The 14,340-nt window shown below is 42.0% G+C and overlaps 1 long non-coding RNA gene across 1 annotated transcript in view; it reads left to right on the top strand.

Moving 5' to 3' along the window:
* The first annotated feature begins 512 nt into the window (after nucleotides 1-512).
* The window catches only part of LOC311227025, a 31,307-nt gene continuing 17,479 nt past the window's right edge, over nucleotides 513-14,340 (top strand). Inside the window, exons 1-3 of the long non-coding RNA XR_014619562.1 lie at nucleotides 513-576; nucleotides 3,044-3,210; nucleotides 3,407-3,547. This is a non-coding gene — a long non-coding RNA (uncharacterized lncRNA). The remainder of the gene's footprint in view (nucleotides 577-3,043; nucleotides 3,211-3,406; nucleotides 3,548-14,340) is intronic.

Below are 14,340 nucleotides of genomic sequence, written 5' to 3'. Positions count from 1 at the left end.
TGATTGATTGATTGAAAACTTTATTAACAGATTGCAGAATGGATACAATACAGTACAGCTCAATACACACAATTGTTAAGGGGATGCAGACCAGAGAAAGACTTTCGTCTTGTTTACATCAGGGTCCCCCATTTTCAATTCATCAGGAATAGTCAGTTTGTGCTGTTTATTTTTAACCATAACCCTAACATTTTATGTCATAAATAAATGTCACTATGAATTGAAAATTGGTGACCCTGATGTAAACAAGACAAACTGCATCCCCTTAACAATTGTGTGTATTGAGCCGTACTGTATTTATTGTACCCATTCTGCAATCTGTTAAATAAAAATGTCATTAATTCATTCATTCATAACCCTAACCAGCAACACGGAGATGCAAATGCGTCGAGTCCTAACTGCTCGTAAAAATAAACAGCACAAACTGACTACTTCCGCCTCACACAGAGTACAAGCCCCGAAGCCCCGCCCAGACATTGGGCTTGCGGCTCTGCAGATTTATGCTATTGGATCGTTGACTAGCTCGCGCCTCCAACCGACTGCAGTGACCGGCGGCGCGCGCTGGCTTTCAGCGAGGTTGGGTTTATTTGATCTAACCCTATCTATTTATAGCGACTTTACTTTTTAGCCCAACGATCATGGAATACAAAAACGGAATGAAGCCAGGCGCCGGGCCTGTGGAGAACTAGCCGGACTAGCTAGCGACGCGTTAGCTGCTCTGCTTGGTTGTGTGGCTGCGCTAACCGTCAATAGTGCTAACTAACTAGCTACTGTGTTGTCAGCTTGTGGCTGTGCTAACAGTAGGGTGCTAACTAGCTACTGTGTTGTTAGCTTGTGGCTGTGCTAACAGTAGGGTGCTAACTAGCTACTGTGTTGTTAGCTTGTGGCTGTGCTAACCGTAGGGTGCTAACTAGCTACTGTGTTGTTAGCTTGTGGCTGTGCTAACCGTAGGGTTCTAACTAGCTACTGTGTTGTTAGCTTGTGGCTGTGCTAACAGTTGATTGATTGATTGATTCAAAAGTTTATTAACAGATTGCAGAATGGGTACAGTACAGTACAGCTCAATACATACAATTGTTAAGGGGATGCAGACCAGAGAAAGACTTTCGTCTTGTTTACATCAGGGTCCCCCATTTTCAATTCATCATAACATATATGACATACATGACATACAGATAGACAGTACTGCTAGTAGGGTGCTAACTAAGTTAGCTACTGTGTTGTTATCTTGTGGCTGTGCTAACAGTAGGGTGCTAACTAGCTACTGTGTTGTTAGCTTGTGGCTGTGCTAACAGTAGGGTGCTAACTAGCTACTGTGTTGTTAGCTTGTGGCTGTGCTAACAGTAGGGTGCTAACTAGCTACTGTGTTAGCTTGTGGCTGTGCTAACCGTAGGGTGCTAATTAGCTACTGTGTTGATAGCTTGTGGCTGTGCTAACAGTAGGGTGCTAACTAGCTACTGTGTTGTTATCTTGTGGCTGTGCTAACAGTAGGGTGCTAACTAGCTACTGTGTTGTTAGCTTGTGGCTGTGCTAACAGTAGGGTGCTAACTAGCTACTGTGTTGTTAGCTTGTGGCTGTGCTAACAGTAGGGTGCTAACTAGCTACTGTGTTGTTAACTTGTGGCTGTGCTAACAGTAGGGTGCTAACTAGCTACTGTATTGTTAGCTTGTGGCTGTGCAAACAGTAGGGTGCTAACTAACTAGCTACTGTGTTGTTAGCTTGTGGCTGTGCTAACACTAGTGTGCTAACTAACTAGCTACTGTGTTGTTAGCTCACCAGCTAGCTGTGCTAACTAGCTACTGTGTTGTTAGCTCACCAGCTAGCTGTGCTAACTAGCTACTGGTTGTTAGCTCACCAGCTAGCTGACCGGGGGGGCTAACTAGCTTGTTTTGGTGTGGGTCGATTCAAGGAACAGACTTGATTGATTGAACATTTTATTAACAGATTGCAGAATGGGTACAATACAGTACAGCTCAATACCCACAATTGTTAAGGGGATGCAGACCAGAGAAAGACTTTCGTCTTGTTTACATCAGGGTCCCCCATTTTCAATTCATCATAACATATATGAGATACAGATAGACAGTACTGCTACATCTATACATTTATGACATACCAGATTTAGGCCCCGTTTAGACGGAAACGCTAGCAGGTGAATCCGCAAAAATATTTTTGCTGATGTGCCTTTCGTTTATACGGAAACTGCGTTTTTACGGGGTGAAACCGCAAAAAAGTGAGACTACCTTCCAGGGTGGAATTCCTAGAAACGCAAAAGCTTTGCGATCTCGTCTAAACTATCAAAACGTATAAATCTGTTAAAACGATGACGAAAGGGTTGTCACGGCTCTGGTCGCGCGTACTGCTTACGTCACAGGTAGCAGGTATGCGCCAGTAGCCGAGACGTAAACAAAGCAAGTATGTCTGACTTATATCAACGGAGATCACCTGAAGGCTACATTGGCAGTACTTTTAACCCTTTCACTGCCACACGACAGAAGGTTACCCCTTTACTATCACACAACCGGCTGTCGTGTGGCAGTGAAAGGGTTAAATACACAAGAATCTGTCCCGCGGCGTGAGACCCGTGAATGGACCCACTGTCTGTGAGTGACTCTGCTTTGGTGCAATCACATTCCCCATCCACAGTCTGCGAATCAGAGGCAGAGTAGGGCGGGTCTTCACAGCACGTCATGTGGCATATGCGCCAATCGTGTGACAGCGGGTCTCCGTCGTTACAGCGTCGTCTGCACGGAGAATTCCACTCCAAAACGCTCGTCTAAACGTAAAATTAAAAGTGAAACCGCAAGATGACTTTTGCGGTTTCTGTTCACAAAACGCTCGTCTAAACGGGGCCTTACTCTGTGTACTCGGGGTCCATCTCATTTTAAAACTTTTTTTCTTGAACTTCCTGGAAGTTCGTTCGTACTATAGCTTTGCAAGCCACTCTGGAACTGTGTGCAACAAATGCGAAATCAAAGTTGGAGCTTTTGACTTGGACTGAGGGGGAATAACGGTAAATTACTCAAGTTGCGTTTTTTTACAGGGCTTGTATGTTGATGGTCGGAGCGGGACACCTAATCACTGCAACCCCACCCGCACAGACACTCTCTCCCCTTCGCGGGGCCACCGACAACATCTCCCCCCGTCCCGCCGACCGGCACGGCATGCTCAATGGAGGAGCATGACAACATGGACAATTTTTACCAGCAGGTACTGTAAAGATTGTAGTCTACTATCAATAAGACAGACGGTTAGATCTTTATGCTTGCTTCAGCCAGCTGTTTATTGTCTCAAGGTTGTACACAGGTGCCCTAATTATAGCCCTACCAGTAACCATAGTAACAGCTTGCATGATGTTATACTACCACTTAGTGGTAGCAGCTAATGATAGCACTTATCATTACAGGTACTGCAGAAAGACGTTACCCGCAGGCTGCAAGTGGACCTTATTGACTACGTCCTGAACGACCCGCAGCGCTCCCGGCACGTGGAGCAAGACAAACCCCGGCTGGATAAAACCATCAACGAGCTAACGGGATGGATGAAGGTTAGAAATTGTGACAACTGACAAGTAGTCGTAAAAGGGGGTTTATGTGTGTGTACATCTACCGCAGTGATCTACGAAGTGTGTGCGTGAACACTTTGGGCAACCAACATGTACTTCCGCGTTTCTCTGATTGGCCAGCGATCGGCCAGCCCTCTACGCTCGTTTTCCCCCTACGCCGGTAACATGCGCATGCACATTTCCTTTTTGACGGCACTCAAACGCCAAGCGAGGTTAATCGCGGAAATGTAATGTTATGTTCGGCTCCGTAGAATACATATTTATCAAAACAACATATTTATCAAAACAACTACCAGATTCACTCATAACTAGGGTTGGGCATCGTTTGGATTTGAACGATTCCGGTTCCGATTCCGATTCTCCATATCGATTCCTGTTCTAAACGATTCTCGATTCCGATTCTTTGAGGTGCAGGTCAAAACAGGTCACAGCTTATTTCGAAGGAGATTTTTTATTTTTATTTTATTTCAAAAAGAAAATCATACTATTCACATTTTCAGTTGACTTGATACAGTTTAATTTGGTTGCTGTACTGTAACTAGGGTATTAATAATAAAAAAAAAAAGTAAAAAAAAAAAATCGAAATTTAGAATCGAAATTCAAATATGTTACTTCCGGTTCCAGAACCGGAAGTTAGGAACCGGTTCCTATTAGAACCGGTTTTCGGTGCCCAACCCTACTCATAACGTTATTTCGCGTGACAACACAGCCTAGTGACAACACAGCCCAACTGTCAGAAACTGTACATTGTAACGTTATATAACGCAACGTTATATAATGTTATTTCGCGTTTTATTCATAACGTTATTTCGCGTGACAACACAGCCCAGCTGTCAGAAATTGTACATTGAGGGGGTTTGAATCACTGTACATTGAGGGGGTGCGAATCACTGTTTACACTCCCCACAACTGTACATTGAAGCTTGTTGTTAGGTTAGGTGATAATGTTGTGCTAGCGTTTTAGCATGGCTATCGTTAAGCTAAAACCAAAGATTTTCGCCCCCTAAATCACCCCGTTTTAAACAGCGTAAATACGACATTTCTCTCCGTTTTTAAAGCAATCAACTTATATACGCCAACTCCCCCACACCTTAGCTAGTATCCCTCCGTTTTTAACAACAACCCGACGGTCGCAACATATTTAAAACACATAATATTAGCTAAAACCAAAGATTTTCGCCCATCACCCCGTTTTAAACAGCGTAAATACGACATTTCTCTCCGTTTTTAAAGCAATCAACTTATATACCCCAACTCCTCCACACCTTAGCTAGTATCCCTCCGTGTTTAACAACAATCCGACAGTCGCAACATATTTAAAACACATAATATTAGCTAAAACCAAAGATGTTCGCCCATCACGCTAAAACCAAAGATTTTCGCCCATCACCCCGTTTTAAACAGCGTAAATACGACATTTCTCTCCGTTTTTAAAGCAATCAACTTATATACGCCAACTCCCCCACACCTTAGCTAGTATCCCTCCGTTTTTAACAACAATCCGACGGTCGCAACATATTTAAAACACATAATATTAGGGATGGGAATCGAAAACCGGTTCCGGTTGGGAACCGGTTCCTAATTGGCCGATGCCTGGAACCGTGTGGCTCCCGTGACTTTCGATTCCCTTATCGCTGCCAGGTTTTTCCTAGTTGCGCAATAATGTTAGCGTTAGCATTAGGGGTGGGACGATACATCGATCCAGATCGATATATCGATCTATTATCAATAATCAAATAGGATCGATGCCACGTAAAAAGATCGATTCATATTGCGATACTCTTATTTTGAAAATCCGGCGACGTCATCGCCCCGCGCCCAGTGTTGTGAAACTCAAACTCCGTTTAACATCAACACAGCAGTAGCGTCTAGAGCAAGACTAGTGTGCCTATTCTGTGACCCAAAACATGTCCCTGCTGTTTTATTCCACAACGGGTCCAATGCATCTAACCTGCTTTGCAATCCTCGTCACTCCATTATGCCCACGTCGCGTTAAAGATCGAAGATAACGTTACATTAGCGTGAGCTAACAAGCTGAGCGTCACTAGAGCAAGACTAGTGTGCCTATTCTGTGACCCAAAACATGTCCCTGCTGTTTTATTCCACAACGGGTCCAATGCATCTAACCTGCTTTGCAATCCTCGTCACTCCATTATGCCCACGTCGCGTTAAAGATAGAATATAACGTTACTTTAGCGTGAGCTAACAAGCTAAGAGCCATAGGCAGAGAGAAGTGTGGACTGGGAGGGTGCATTCTCGGGGATAGCCCCACTAACAGGATCTGGCCGTGCACCTTGGGACTCCCAATATGCTTTTCCAGCCAAAATACAGCTCTGTGACAGTGAATAGGATATTAATATCGAGGAAAAAAAAGAAATTAACCAAAAACAGTGAACAGGAGGTCTATTTGTATTAAAAACAATAGATTGTTTTTCATTTAAATGTCTGGAAGAGCTCAAAAATAAAAATGTCATGATATTTCCATTGCCTTTTTTTGTTGATTTAAATGTTACTGATTGTATTAAATGGGCACATAATATCGTCCCATATCGATCGCAGGCACCTGAATCGTATCGTATCGTGGCAGACTGTGTGATATCGGATAATATCGTATCGTTGTCCAAAGAATCGATATCGTATCGTGATTAAACTGGTGATTCCCACCCCTAGTTAGCATGTAGCCATGGCAGACTCTATTTGATTCATTAAGGGCTCGAAATTGCCTGGGTTTTGGTAATATGCTCCCGAAATGCTCCCGCTGTTTGGCTACTTCTATGTGCAGTGAAAACTACTTGAATGCTTTAGAACCTAGTCATTGATTTAGTTTAGGGTGAGCCGCGGAGCTATCGCTAGCTAACGTGAGCTAACGCTATTTAATCAAGCTCACAAAGAGAGATAAACAGCTGACAGCGGATAGTACAGGTACAAATACAATAAAACAGCGGGTGGGGACTGTTGTGTAAACCTTGTACTCTTTAGTTCACATATAATAAGAGCCGGAGTGTTTGTTTACTAAGTCTCTACTCTGAGTCTGTCAGACAGGAAGTACCATGGTGCAACATACAAATGTGTCCGTGTAGCAACACAAGCCAATACCTTACAGGACAGGGGCCTGGGGAGGGAGCTCTGTGTGTGTGTGTGTGTGTGTGTGTGTGTGAGACAGAAGTCAGAGGAATAACGACCTGTTATTCAATAGATTAAATTAGTTTAAGAATAAAAAAATAAATACATTTTAAGAGAATCTCAAATACATAATTTTATTTAAGTGTAGGCTATAGTTAATGTTTTATTTTTTACAGTTTTTGTATTTTTCTGACATGGTAAATGGCTGCTTTTTTATATAGTGCTTTTATCCAAAGCGCTTTACAATTTGTTCCTTACATTTTACCCAATCACTCACACAACGACGGCGGAGGCAACCATGCAAGGTGCCAACCTGCTCATCGGGAGCAGTTAGGGGTTAAGTGTCTTGCTCAAGGACACATCGACACGCTGCCCGGGAGGAGCGGGAATCGAACCGGGAACCTCCGGATTGCCAGACGACTGCTCTACCTCCCGAGCCACTGTCGCCCCTGACATGGGGGCTCAACAATAAATGACAATCAGAAATGTCAAGTTGCATGTTGTTATTCTAACCAGCTTAGTTCTGTTGCATTTCCAATTTATTTATTTAAATTATAAATTGATCAGGTATCGATAAGAGAATCGATAAAGAATCGAATCGATAAGCAGAATCGATAATGGAATCGTATCGATAAAATCCTATCAATTCCCATCCCTACATAATATTCATCGCTAGTCATTACACAACGACCTCAAGTACTTCCTATTTAGCTCCTGTATCATAACACAAGCGTATTTGTACGCTCTGTAAACGAGCACCTGTTTAAAATGGATGGCGATTACCTCACGTTGTGTCTATTCTACTAGCATTAACCATTAGTTACTAGTACAAACAATCAATAGCGAGTTATATTGATCACGCTATGTACGATAGCCATGTTAAAACGCTAGCACAACATTAGCACCTAACCTAACAACAACAACAAGCTTAACGCTAGCACAACATTAGCACCTAACCTAACAACAACAACAAGCTTAACAAGTCAGCGATCTTTTTGTGAGACTAAACTCTCCGCTCGGTGGCAAATTGTGTTGCTGTCGGTTTTGTTTCATCAATAAATGAGGCAGAATACACAGTGACTGTATCCTTTTTTGTTTATTGCACTTGTTCCTGCTGCAAATGAAATCCTAAGCGAGACATTAAAGATGGCGGCTTTCTGTTTTTCTGGAGACCCTCCAACTGACCAATCAGGCTCTGAGCTCCAAACGGGCTCTGACCAATCAGTGGTCTGCAGTGTTTCACGTGACTCATGAGGGGTAAACGAGCGTAGAGCGGCTGGTATTCACGGAGGAGAGCACTGGCCAACGCTGGCCAATCAGAGAAACGCGGAAGTACATGTTGGTTGCCCAAAGTGTTCACACGTCCCGTGTTGGCCCGCTCGGCCTAGTGGCTAGTTATTCCATCAGAAAACTTTATGAATGAGAGGGGGGGGTTGGGGGTTGGGTTCTTGGTGGTTGTAGTAGTAATGGAAATGAGTACTTAGCTGACGAGGAAGTGGCTCGTAAACTGCTGTCTCCAACCTAATCATGATCAATGAGCTGTCAGCGCTCGGCGATGTGAAGGGACAGTCTGGTCTGGAATGGCACTATAATCTCATCCATTGAGCTAATCTGATTCAATATAGCCCCGTAATCAGATCTAAACTAAGTTATATCGAGCCCAACGTCAAGACGACTTGTTTTAGGCCCATCTGTTGACTGAGGTATTCTCCGACCGTATCAGCAATTTAAACTGTATTATTGATAAGGCGGTGCGCCATTGCTTGATGGTCAATAAACAAAAGTTGTGTTTAGGTATTACCCTAGACACGCGATGTTACGAAGGATCAGATTAAACCGAATATATATATTTATTGATTGATATATATTGCATAATATTTGTATATCGTTTGATATCCCTTGTGTATTCCTTGTACATATACACGGAATATCCCTTTAGCCTAGTACAGACCATAATATTTCATTCTCCTATTGGACAGCGGTCCACCAGGCGCCATTGCCATACCTCCAAGGTCTGGTTCAAAGTCACCGCCGGGGACTTGCCTGGACATGAACGGTTCTGCGCAAGGATATGAGACAGGAATAAAGCTGGTACTAGTTTGTTCACCTAACGTATAAATACGGCGCAGGTGAATACAGAAGTAGAGTTACCCAATAAGTTGAAGCCTCACCCACGATACAACGTGCGGTGAAGTATGGCCTGTTTGGCCCCAAATAGAGCATTGAGACCGCGTGCGAATTAATAACTGAAGTGTCATAGTTTAACGCTGTACCGTCGAGTTCGACCTATTCTATTAAGTCAGTAATAGTCTATTTGTGTATAGTGTATCGTGCGGCTAAAGTTCTACAGTGACCAGCATCACCAACGTTTCCTCGTACCAGCTAGAGTGCTTATCCAGGCTGGGCTGCTTACCATGGCGCTTTCACCCGAGGGGCTCTAGACGAGGACCGTGTGGATCATGTACACTGGATAACCTACCGACGACTGCATAGCCCTTTTCGGCTGGATTATATTTGCTTTTGGTCCTGTAATTGATGGAGCGGAGAATCGCCGACACCCACAGTTGTGTGGGATTTACCCTGTGAGGAGCCACGTCGAGCCCGCCTCTCAGAAGCCTGAGGCCGGCTAGCTTTCTTCCATGCTGAGCTGCATGCTACGGAGAACAGCTGTATTCGTCTGCGGATCAAGAGATTATTGCACCGTCTCCTGTACTTGGAGTCTCTTTATCGTCGTTGACCCAGACTCTACTACCGACAAATCCTCTCCCCTTGCTGGCTTACGACCGGAGGGACCCTACCAGTATCTCCCGCTATATTACCAGAGTACCATAGATATAATTCCTAAGATTCAGGTTGTATTATTATCTCCTGCGTAATATGAGAATGGACATACGTTATTGATTTGCCTACGCACATTCCTTTGCCTTATAAGCGCATCCAAAGTAAAGTATATTATGTACTATCATTGCTGCTAATAAATACTTAAATTCAGTTTTGTGTGGAACCGAGTCATTGGGGGAAGTGTTCATCATAAGATACCTGTGTACTGTATGGCCAGTAGTAATGTACATAAGACGGTAGTGGTTTAATGATACCATACTTATCAATACAGTCAGGGAATTGTACCCCTCAGTTACACGCGACATAGTCAAATGAAAGGACATTCTTGTGGATTGTTGGGTTTTGTGGGTGTTATGTTATTTGGGTCCAGACTGGCGGCTCGGTATGTGGGCTGCGTGTTTTGAGGGGACCCATTGTCAAGACTCCAGTCTAGAGCTGAGGATGGGGGAGGGGTCAGGACTCCTCGCATGGTTAGGACTTGGTCTCTCTCTCCTCCTTGATCTCTCCCTCGAAATCATCTTCTCCCTTATTCCTTCTCACCGGCTTCACTCCATCGGGTGTGGGGTCTATTACTGTGTCTAAAGAGTGTGACGAAACATTCAGAAATATATTTTTTGTGTGTTGAAAATTGACCACAGGATTCCGTTTGAACTAGCTAATGTCTAGAAATGTAGTAGAGGGGTATAACTGATTGATTGATTGATTGAAAACTTTATTAACAGATTGCAGAATGGGTACAGTACATCATCTCAATACTAACAACTGCTAAGAGTATGTAGACCAGAAAAATACTTTTGTCTTCGTCTTTACATAAGGGTCCTCCATTTTCAATTCATCAAGACATTCATGACATACAAGACTTACAAATATACAGTACTGTGTAAGAAAAAGATATCATTAAAAAATATATACATCCGAAGGGGAAGAAACTGTACATTGGAGGGGGTTGGGTGGGTGGGATTTTGACATTTACGGTGGCCAGTTTCTAATTGCAGCCACCCGTAGGTGCTCTTTGAGAGCGGTTTTGAAGGAGGGTAGGGATTCACATAGGGCTGGGCGATATGGAAAAAAATCATATCGCGATAACGATATGATAATTTTATTTTATTTCTCGATATCGATAATTTTTTTTTTTTTAAACAGATGTATGTTTATTTTGCAGCAATTCTTTGTCATTGCCGCCATCTTTAGTGTTACATCCCCTCACACTCCAGTTCTCAGGCTGCAGCTGGTTTAAAAGCTAAAGTAAACCGGCTTCTCTGCTGGCTGTGGCTCCAGAGGAGTTGAACAGTTCTGGCTCTGCTAGTTTATTTTCGATCTTTTGGCGCTTTTTTGGTGGACAAACCACCGCACATGTGCACTGTGACTCGTGACTGGAGTCTAGTTCTGCTAGCACACATAGCCTACTGTGTACAGACGGTTTCAAAATGTATTTTAAATTAGAAAGCAAACAAAATAAATGGACAAGAGAAAAAGAAATCTGAATTTGGTCAGTATTGTCATTTGGACAAGCAAAGCCATTACTTTAAGTTGCAGGCAAGAAAGACAAGTCTGTCCACTAATAATAATTATGTTTGGAAAGATGTAAGTTATTCAACAAAAACCTTATTTATTAAAGCAACAAAAACGATGATTGTCTTATTGTTATATCATGGACATTTATTTCTCTTTGGTACATTAGCTAGCCGTTTGCTGACATAAAAAACAATCACAATAGGAGTAAAAAAATATATAAGCCAGAGTTTCATAAATCAGCATGTATGATTGATACATGTATAGTATTTAATCATGTACTGATGTAATTTCCCTTTTTATGTAGATACACTAATGCTGCATTCACGCCATATAGTAAATGGTCTGAATGACTAAAGAGGACGGAATATAATTGAACTGAGCGCAAGTGTCATTTCTCCCAGACATTGCTTTACGCTTGTGATAATTATAACTACTCATTTTTCACACTTACCAATTAGCCTACTATCTTCTCAGTCTTCTAGGTCATGCTTTATTATGGCTGAAGTTACAATGTCAATCACAAACAGGGGAAAAAACCATGGAAGTAGTGGCATTTCAAATTTGTACTGAAAAACATACTTTATGTTTGAATAGGTTCCCTAATCCCTATTCAAACATACTTGATTGCAAGAATAGGTGCCCCTCTGCATATCTGTTGATATTTCAATGCTGGTGACGTCAGATGTCTGGTTTTAAAACTGCCCTGTTGCAGGTAAAAAAAAAAAAAACGATTTTTCGATTTTTTTTAATTTTGATATTCGATATCGATTATTAAAATATATCGCGATATTTATCGTTATATCGCCCAGCCCTAGATTCACATTCCTTTACGGCTGTGGGTAGGGCGTTCCACATTGATGTTGCATAATTGCGAAGCGTGTTTAGTCCCTTGTTTGAGCTGAATCTGGGTTGAACATGATTTGTGCAACTCCCACCTTTAGGAAGTATGTATAGGTATAGGTACATTGGTATCTTAGTGGTGTAGTGTATCTTGTAGACCAGGGGGCCCATTGCAAGTTGCTGTACTCTGTCATCTACTAAGCCATCCTAGATTGTCAAAATGGGCAGGAGTAAGGTGGGTTTTGGGAGTAAGGCCAAGCAGTAGTCTGACCAGTTTGTTTGTAGCCTTGTTTTTAGGGCCTTTGAGGTGCTTTGGTACCATGAGGTGCAAGCATAGTCGTAGAACCCTTGAATGAGTGCTCCTGTTAGTCTTCAAGGTATTCTTATTTACCAGTGAGGAGATCCGGTACATGAATCTTGTTCGTTGGTTGACTTTTATTTTATTACATTGGTTGCCATTTTGTCACAGGAAAGATTTGCTATGCGTGTAATATCACAAAGACGTACAGGGTTTCCCCTGTCTTATCTATCACTCAGGTGGTGACAGACGGGTACAGCTCAAGTGAAAATGGCCAGAATCCTACCGTTTCCTTTTGGTGGTCTGGACTAGGGATGCACCGAATGGGAAATTCTTGGCCGAAACCGATACCGAAAATAGAAAACAGTTGGCCGAAAGCCGAAAGGCCGAAAATGATTCATAGAATAGATTTTTTTTTACCAATGTTGTGGAACATTATGATTATGGAAAAATATATGATTATGGCAAAACTTAACTTAAATAATAAATAATCACTATTATGGGTCCATAAAACATTTATTCAGCACTTCTGAATGCATACAGTACATTCATTCCATCTTTTCTCTGGCTGCCGCAGCGTACATCTGTGCTCTACTGAGCGCACCTTTCTAGTCCCCAGCTGAATGTGCTCGCTTGACTTTGGCACAGTAGACGCGTGACAGACAGACAGCGTCAATGTGAGAAACACAATCCCCCCCCCCCCCCCCCTCTCGCTCTGAATAATATGCATATTAGATCACTCGGTGATTAACCGCGACGGGCAAAGTAAATAATATAGTAAATAAGGATATAAAAGCATGTTAAAGACTCATTTATTGGACGCGTTGCGCGCAGAGTTTACATAGAAACAGCGCGACTCCCGACAGCGCGACATCATCACAACAACACGCGAATAATATGCATATTAGATCACTCCTACCGCGACGGGCATATAGTAAATAAGGATATAAAAGCATGTTAAAGACGCATTTATTGGACGCATTGCGCGCAGAGTTTACATAGAAACAGCGCGAATCCCGACAGCGTGACATCATCACAACAACACGCGAGGTTGTTGGGTTGTTTCTGTTTCGGTGATATATTTTCGGTTATATTTATGGATGGGCGATTTAATCGAGTTTCCATTTAAATTAAGATTGTGGCTTCCCACGATCATGAAAACAGCTATTGGGGATCCGAATAAACAAAACTATTATTGTGCAGTGTTCTGTGTTGCTCTCATTTAGTCTTGTGTCATAAATTCAGCACACTCTTCCTTCAATAATATCCGAATACTATGAATAATACTACCTATCAAATAAATCCCCACTGAGATGCATAGGTTCCACCTCCACAATGACCAGAGCCAAACCGAGACACTCCTTTTTGGGCTTAATATTGTGGCACGGCACTTTAAAGGGGTACTGATAAATAATTACTAAATTAAGACGCAGCACATAGGCCACGTAGCAATTCTCCATAAGGCATAAAAGAAAATATTGTTTGTTTCCTGTCGGTTGTCAGTTAAGGCCATGGGTAGGTAGTAGGGATGTCCGATATTATCGGCCGACCGATATTATCGGCCGATATCGGCAGTAAAATGTGATATCGAAAAATATCGGTATCGGTAAAAAAAAAAAAAAAAAAAAAATTTTTTTTTTTTTTTTTTTTTTTTAACATTTATTTAACCTTTATTTACCCAGGCAAGCAAGTAAGAACCAATTCTTATTTTATTTATTGTCAAAAGTATGCATGTTGGTTTAAAATGTTCATTTTTACTTTTTTAATGATCATATTTTGCACAGATAATGCTTACATTTAGAAAGCCTTTTGAATGCATCCAGTGAAATTATTAGTTACCTGAAATTATTCCGTTTTTTGGGGGGGAAACCCTGCATATATCGGTATCTGTTGATATCGGTATTGGTATCGGAAATTGGAGTTGGACAATATCGGAATATCGGTATCGGTAAAAAAGCCAATATCGAGCATCCCTAGTAGGTAGGGAATTTATTAAATTTTTTATTTTTATTCTTTCCCACAGCGACTATGGATAGGGAATTTCTTTATTTAATTAAAATGTTCACAACAACATGGATGCATGTACTCTGCCAGCATGTTTAATATCCATAATACTAAAGGTTTGACTAAGATTTTTATGAAACTTTATTGAAAAAAA

This window comes from Notolepis coatsorum (assembly GCF_963971535.1).
Source record: "Notolepis coatsorum genome assembly, chromosome: 4".
Classification (NCBI taxonomy): Eukaryota; Metazoa; Chordata; class Actinopteri; order Aulopiformes; family Paralepididae; genus Notolepis; species Notolepis coatsorum.
The sequence above is the reverse complement of the archived record's forward strand: the minus strand, read 5'-3'. Positions and strand labels throughout refer to the sequence as shown.